General features: G+C 36.9%; 1 non-coding gene across 1 annotated transcript; it reads right to left on the reverse strand.

The window, feature by feature from the left end:
- Positions 1-8,004: 8,004 nt before the first annotated feature.
- Positions 8,005-8,110, reverse strand: LOC131143564 (small nucleolar RNA R71). Its single transcript, XR_009133549.1, has one exon. It is a non-coding gene; the product is annotated as a small nucleolar RNA R71 (small nucleolar RNA).
- Positions 8,111-8,435: the final 325 nt, after the last annotated feature.

Here is an 8,435-nt window from a genome sequence, read left to right on the forward strand (position 1 = left end):
TTGAAGGTATTGAAAAGGAACAAAATTTTTATGAATTTATCTTGGTTGATAAAAAATCAATCGAGATCTTTGAAGTCTCGACAAACATTATCTGACAAAATTAGTCTTTATTAAAACAAAAATTAATCATATTTTATGTAACGACCCGAAGAATAATGATATTTAAATAATAAAGAGGGAGGGAAATGGAAATAGAAATAGAAGGAGGCAGCCGACTTCATCGACGAATGCTTCGCGTTCATCGACGATGTTGCACTTTGCATGTAATAACCCAAGAATTTTCCTAGGGCCTCGTCGACAAACACATGGGATTCGTTGACGAGGGTACATGAGGACCTCATTGACGAGGAAGCATTTCGTTGACGAGAAAGTACTGAGCGGCTGTTTTTGAATTCTGAATTTCGTCGACGAGGAGGTGGTATTCGTCGATGAGGAGGTGGTATTCGTCGAAGAACCTCCTTTTGGACCTCGTCAACGAGATGACGTGGCTCGTCGACGAAGGTCACAGTATAAATAGTGTAAAATGCAGTTTTTACGCAGAAAACTCACTAGGAACTCTCTCTCTCTCTCTCTCTCTTCTACGGTATCTTCTCCATATCTCTTCGATTTCGGCCCCGCCAGTTGCCGGATCGATGATCTGAGGCCACCACGACGCTCCTAGCGAAGTTCTCTTCAAGTTTACCGGGGCGGATCGTTGGTGGGATCTAGTTGAATTTCTTCCCAGAATCAGGGTAAGACCTTTTATTCAGTTTTTGGCATTCTGACAGTTGTAGGAAATGATGGAGACTAAGAAATAATGATATTCTATTATGGTGAATGTATTTTTTAAAGTGTTGAGTAGGAAGCCCTGCTGGTGTTGGGCTAGTATACCATAGGGGCTTTCCAGTAGTCAGGTAAGGGAAACATGCTATGCTAGGATACTTCATTATGATCTCAGTACAAAATATAGGTTGTTATCAAGTTATTATTCAAATTATACATACGGTTTTCAGAGCCTGATTATAATAATATTTATTAGTGTGACTTGAGTTGATTAGAGTACAGTACCATATTTATACAAACCATGAATACCATGTTTACAGTTTATGAACTGAAATACCATGATATTTACATGCTTGTAAAATAAAGGACTTTCAGTATACAATATACTCAGAAAAATGTATTTCCAGTAATTTCAGAATAATCAGTTATACAGAAATCAGATTTTCAGTCAATTAATTTAGAATTTCAGATAAATTCTATGGGGTTATGGTTATTTCAAAAATCATGGTAAAAACAGTATGTTAAAGATATCAGCTACCTATATAGTATTAAACCCTGATGGATCAGACAGCAAAGCATGATACCGTAGCTACAGACATTCAGTTCAGAGTGCAACCACTTTACTCAGATAATAAGTGGGATGAGGTCGATCGTGCCCACGTCGAGACAGACTCTCCATTAGATATGGATTGAGAGAGCCGATCAGACTGTCGGAGTTCAGTTGACTTACCCTGGTCGGCCAGCTAGGATAGGTCCCACCTTTGGGCCTCGCAACCCTGTCATGAGGGGTTAAATCATGACATACAACCATCCAGGGAAAGTTTCTCAGATATTATAAGTATAAGTAGATTTCTAGAAATAGTAGTAGTATTATGAAAAGTAAATTTATATAGTTTTAATATATGTTCCTTATACCAGCATTTATAGTTCAAATTATCCATGATATTATTTTTAAATCAGATTATTTATATAGAAATGTAACTTAGTAGCCACACACTAGTAATAGCATGTTTCGTCTTACTGAACATTGGCTCATCCCAGTGTTGAATTTTTTTTCAGGTGAACCAGTTAGGTGAGCAGAGCAGGCTCGCAGGTAGAGGGGCTGTAGTATTGTCTTTTTTTTTTAGAGTGAGTATTTTTGGGTGGCATGTTTTTGTAAACCCTTGGTATCAGTAAGGGTAGTTTCGAGAGAACAGTGATGATTGTATATCATGGGTCGATTTGACACTCTGGTATTGTATTATGTATAGTTTTCTTTTATATGATTGGCCTTCCGCTGCTTAAGTTAATGATTGGATTTAAAACTAGGGAAAAAGAATTTTATTTTATTTTCAGGGTGTTACATTTTATCTTTAAAACAATGGGGATACAATTCCAATCCAAAAAAGAAGTTTTCTTGACCATTCTCCACCCAAGAGTTCAACTATTGGGATTATAGATATGCTTGGACCAAAAAACGTTATCGATAAAATAAGGGACATTCCCTTTCCTAGTTTGTTTTGACAAAAATATGACAATTGAAGTTCCCCACTAATTCCATTAGTGGTAGGATAATTTCAGACCATCTACAAATTTCTTTCTTTGGTAGCTACAAAAAACCTTCAAATTCTTAAGTGACAATATTAATCTCCCTAACCATTAGCTTGAATTCCCCTTGTTATTTATATTTTACAGATCCTTTGGTTTAACTTGGACAATTATGCTTGAATACACTATCCAAGACAAAATAATTGAACAACACAAAGTTCCATATTTTGGAAGATAAGATAAATCAAATGGTGGAATGGAATGAATTTAAGCAATTTGACAAAATCCTTCATGACAAAGTGTTTTGAGCAAAACCCCTAGTTAAATTAATCTCATGACTAATTAGAGTTTTTAATGACAAAAGCCCAGATGCAAGTGAGACTAGCTGCTACCAAGACTAAGGAAGAACTACTCCAGATTCTGAATGAGACAATATCTATCAACACCAGTAATGACAACGCCTCCGAGTCAAATTTACTACAAGACAACGAAGATGATTGTTATGGGGATCAATTTCTATTATGAATAATTCCATTGACACCATAAGATAATCAACTAGTTGTAAAGTTAAATTATTAATGCTTGACAACTAATAAAGTAAAAGATTCCTTGACAAAGATTAAAAGTTGTTGTCTTACAAGAAATAGAGTAAACTTAAAGGAGCAACTAAGATTAAAAACTAAAATGTTATGGTTAACGATGAAGATTTCTTGAAGGACAAAGAACCCGCCTATAAATTGGGAAGTTCCAGACCATTGAAGACAAAGTGATTTTGGAGAATCCCAACTGTAGAGACTTGGTGAATTATATTAATTAAATAATAGGAGGAGGAGAGAAAAGGAAATTGTGCTTTTGGAATTCAACAGGGTCTGTGTTCGTCGACGAACATGCTTGATGGGATCATTAACATAGACATGCGTTTCGTCGATGAGAAGTTATCGAGGGGCTATTTTTAGTTCTAAATTTCATCGATGAGGAATAATCGTTCATTGACGAACTCCCTTTGTGGCCTTGTCAACGAGGTGACGTGTCTCGTTGACAAGTGCAGGTGTATAAGTAGCCTGAACTCGGTTTTCACTTTAAAATTCACGCAAAGAAATTCTCTCTCTCTCACTCTCTCTCTCTCTCTCTCTCTCTCTCTCTCTCTCTCTCTCTCTCTTCTTCGGTTCTCCTTCCTTCTCTCTAAGATTTTGGGTCCATTCCTTTCTGGATCGACGATCTGAAGCCGCCACGCTACTCCTGGGGAAGTTCTCTTCAAGTTTGCTGGAGTAGATCGCTGGTAGGGCTAACTTGGACTCCATCCCAGGTTAAGGGTAAGACTTTTTATTGAGTATTTGACTTTCCTACAATTGTAGAAAAGGTAGCATTTGGAGAAATACTGAAGTTTTGTTTAGGGAAATGTTATTTTTAGGGTGTTGAGCTAAGAACCTAGCGGCTGCAGGGCTAGTTATTTTTGGGGCTTTCCAATAGTCAGGTAAGGGAGTAAACTAAAGCAGTAATTTTCCATGAAAATTATTATTATTTAATAGCAGATTAATTTTTAGAAAGCATGTATTATGTATGAGTATATTTGGTAAAATACTGCTATTACACAGGAATATATTTTTTTAGTGTAAAATGTCAAAAAATGTAATTTCAGAACAGAATTCATGATTTTATAAAAGGTCACAAGCTGTAGACTCCATGGTTCAAGACTGAAAGTGAATTGCTGCAAGGTTCAACCAAGTGCTCAACTAAGTGATCATAAGGAGTGACCAGGTCGAGATACTGAAGCCTACTGAGCTAGAGATACTAAGAGTCTCGACCATGTGTTCGGCCAAGAGACCTTGAAGGGTGACCAAGTTGAGATATTGAGCTGAACTAAAGACTGAGATCCTACAAGTCTTGACCAATAGCTTGACCAACAAGACCCAAGGGTGTGACTAAGTCGAGGATGCTGAAGTTTGAATCCTTGAATTCCCAAAAGCCTCAACCAGGGTGCGACCAGGGGAACCTATGGGTTCGACCAGGTTGACAGTGATGATTTTTTATGCGAGATTTTTTGTTTTGAATTTTAAACCTTGTAAACCCTTTTGGGTATAAAAAATAGCTTCATCTATGTTCTTAGGGTTCCTTTTTGGTAACTTTTAGTTTAGTTGCAGACCTAGAAAGCCATTGAGAGTCACTTATAGTATAATTTACTACTTTTCCTTTCAATTCTTGTACTAGTTTGTGCATGGAATCGTTGAAGGCCTGTGACAATGTTCATGTTCCTTGTGCTGCCGCTTAGAGTAGATGGTTCTTGGTTGTAATCCCGATCATTAGTGACATACTTTTGAGTTGCAATTGAAGACGATTTTACATGCTTTCTTTACCTACTTTCTTTAATGCTTTCATTTAAATACATGCACTTTCAATACTTGCACTTTACTTTCCATGCAATTTTACATTTTGATTGTGTTGAAACCCTAGGGTAAAGGATAGCCTAGCTAGGGATTCATTAACTTATACAGACTAGGCTACGATTCATGTACAGGGTGATCTCGTGATTGTTGTGATAGAGTATACCCTAGTTCCCGATCGTGCTCTGGACGATTGGAGCACCTTCGCTACTCTATGCCATCAAATGGTTCACTTAGCCATTAGCCTAGGATGGATAATTGATTGGATATAGTTTGCACGATAGTCTAGGCTTGATTCATAATCTAAAATCTGCTTTGTAGGAGTAATGATAATGTAGCGACCTGAATATTTTGCTCTGATACCGCAATTGTAGTGCCTCGAACTCAGTGGGGCTCAGAGTGCTATTCTACAAACATATATTTCTAATACCATCATTATAACAACCCGAACTCGAAGTGGGGTATCAGGTACACCTATCTATAACTCAATTTAAAACATACAACGGAAATATTTCAAACATCAAAAACTATACCAGAGTTCTAAACCTTCTCATTTACATAAGTATCTCCCCAAAAACAATAATACAACCCAAGGTAAACAAAGAAATATCTATATACATTTTAGTGTCTAAAAATTCTTACTCTAAGCTATAGTATCTAAGCCCCCTCTCCCGAAACTCGCTAAGCTCGGCTCCCTAAATTTCTTGAAATGTTACAATTATTGGGGTGAGACACTTCTCAGTAAGACGGAATCAATTATTATTAGTGTGTGGAAAATGAGTTTTTAAGTAAGCAAAATAGAACCATTAATTTAACTTTTAATGAAATAACATTTAAAATCTGTACTCACACCTATATAATTGAAAATACTCATTTTCTTCTCAAAACATACTTTGGCTCAATAAATAGCTCTGTTTACATAAATCTACATATATGCATAGAAGAATCTCCCTGACTGGAAAATCATATAACATCATGTGTAAACCGCTATGATTGGGTTGTGCGGTCCAAAGACTGGACTTATCCATGATTGGCCTACCACGAGGCTAAGTCAACATACTCTTCTGTAAGTTCGATTTGCCTTCCTAGCCTGGTTCGGACTCTAGGGGGTACTCTACTCTTCTCAAGCCAAATCAACTATCCAATTGCCAACACTCTCAGAATAGTGTGGTTGCACTTACACATCTCACTAGTTACGGTACCGAGCTTCCTTTACATATATGGTCCATCAAGGTTCTTAAACCATATAATGCAATTTATAAAATAAAATAGTAATATGATCTCATTTTCACAATTCGGTATAAAATCGTCATATTCAAAAATCCGTATAAAATCTGTCATGTTCATAAATCGGTATAAAACCGTCATATCATAACTCAGTATAAAACTGTCATATCATAACTCGATTTAAAATTGTCATATCATAACTTGGTATAAAACCATCATATCATAAATCCACATCATTCTCAACATTTTATGAGATCAGTATAAAATCATATCTTTCACTGTATAATACCATAAAAACCAACATATTAAATTATGCAATAATAGTCATTCTCATGACACATGATTTGAGTGCTAGTTCATAATATTATTAACTGCACAGGGAAAATATTTTGCTCAAAACAAGGGTATGATCATCTCCATAATTTTATTTAACTCGTAATATAGGTTTTACAAAAAAAAAGGAGATGATTACCCTACTCACTTTAGTTTTCCCCAAATACATATATAATAAACAAAATTTTCATTTTCATATGCTTGATTCATTCACAAAATCATATATAACATTTTTGTATGCAAATACCCTAGTTTAATCGGTTTATATTTCAAAATAATTGACATAATCTATTTCCTTTACCTATTCCCAAAAATTTGCCTATATTGTTCAAGGGAAAACCCTAGCTTTTCCTTAAACTTGCCGTGGAGAGAGAGAAGCTGGCAAGCCGATAGGAGGGAGTGAAGTGATCAGAGAGCAAAAGAGAGCTTGGGAGGGCTTTAGAGAGGAAGAAACATGAGAAAGTGTATAGAGAGAGAGAAATTTTTGTAAAAAAAATATGAGCTGCTCACTTACTTATAGGTTGCTGGCCTGCATGAAGCCGTCGACGATTTGGTCTACACCAAACCAAATTTCTCGTGTTCTTTTCATACTGGCTCTTGGTTGTTTGTAACCATTGATAGTTTTCCTGAGATTTTCGAAATCATCGTTGGTTTGGTCTCATACAAAACCATGCTCACCCAAAATCGTCGACGGTTTTTATAAGATTCCTTAAACCATCGACGATTTGGTCTTTGTTTCAAACCATTCCCTTTATTTTCTTTTCCTTTCACTTTTCTTTTCTTTTTCTTTTCTTTTCTTTTTATTTACTTGATTCAGATTCTTACAGACAACATAAATTTACATGCTTTAAGTAGTCATTAGAAAAAAAAAATGAAAAATCTCTCTTTTTTCTCTTTTACACAAAGTGTAGTAAATTAGGTTAGAAGTGGTTAACAACTACACACCAGTCCCTGTGGATCAACACCCAACTTACTCATTGTTCTACTGAACTTTGTATAGTTAGGTTTATAAATATTATCTTTGGTAGTTAAGGACCCAAGTCTTGGTGAGCCTACCAAATTTTGGCGCCGTTTTTCGGGGATTGTGTTACGGTTGTAAGCCAATTTCTAGTTCAGAGTACTACACTTTGTTTTTCTTTGTTTTCTTTTGTTTTTATTTTTGTTTTACACTCTGAAGTCTTGATTGTGTGTTGCAAGTGTATATGCTGGGTTTGTGCTCTTTGGATCCTGAGTTAGTGCCTATAAACCCTAAGATTGAAAGATCCCGTAGGTCCATTAGGAAATCTACCTTGAGTCCTGAGTTAGCCGAGTTGTCTGAACCTAAAGCCATGGCTAAACGTCCTTTGGTTCTCGCCTTTCAAATCCCGGAACCTCAGGCTTCCCACCAATCTATGGTGGAGGAGCAACCTCTTCGGCCCCTTAGAGACTACTTTACACCCAACATGTACACTTTGCCATCTTGCATCCAATTTGTGGAGGTCAAGGTTGTGCAATTTGAGATTAAGACTTCCATTATCTTGATGCTTCTAAACTTCTATAGGAATTCGATTGAAAATCCTTACAAGCATCTAGATGAATTTCTCCAAATTTGTTCCACCATGCACATATCTAATTTTGGTGAAGATGCCCTTCGATTGAGGCTTTTCCCATTCTTTCTATAGGACAAGGCCAAATATTGGCTGAATTCCTTAGAGCTGAACTTGGTGACCAAATGGCTGGGCCACCATGCAACATAAGTTCTTAAAAAAGCACTTCCCAATTGGGAAGACTAACCAACTGAGGAAGGCCATCACTAGTTTCTCACAAGTGGATGTAGAACTATTTTTCAAGACTTGGGAGCGCTTTAGGGACCTCTTGCACAAATGCCCACATCACTAGGTCCCTAAGTGGCAATTGGTTCAGACTTTCTACGAAGGATTAGCTTAGCGAGATCGGTTCATGGTAATTGCATCTTGTGGAGGTACTTTCCTAATGAAACACGAGAATGAGGCCTGGGCTCCCTTCAAGAACCTCGTCGAAAATTCTCAGCAACATGCTGTTGTTGCTCATAAACTATCCTAGCCTTCCACTTCCAATCCTAAGGGAGTTTATGAGTTAGCCGCGGGCCATGACCTAGTCCCCACATTGCACACCATAGTGAAAAAGTTAGATCAGTTCTTGTCCTTAGGACAGCAACCTCAACCTATGGCGTGTGTAAAGGTGTGT

Source organism: Malania oleifera, chromosome 11 (genome assembly GCF_029873635.1).
Source record: "Malania oleifera isolate guangnan ecotype guangnan chromosome 11, ASM2987363v1, whole genome shotgun sequence".
Lineage (NCBI taxonomy): Eukaryota > Viridiplantae > Streptophyta > Magnoliopsida > Santalales > Ximeniaceae > Malania > Malania oleifera.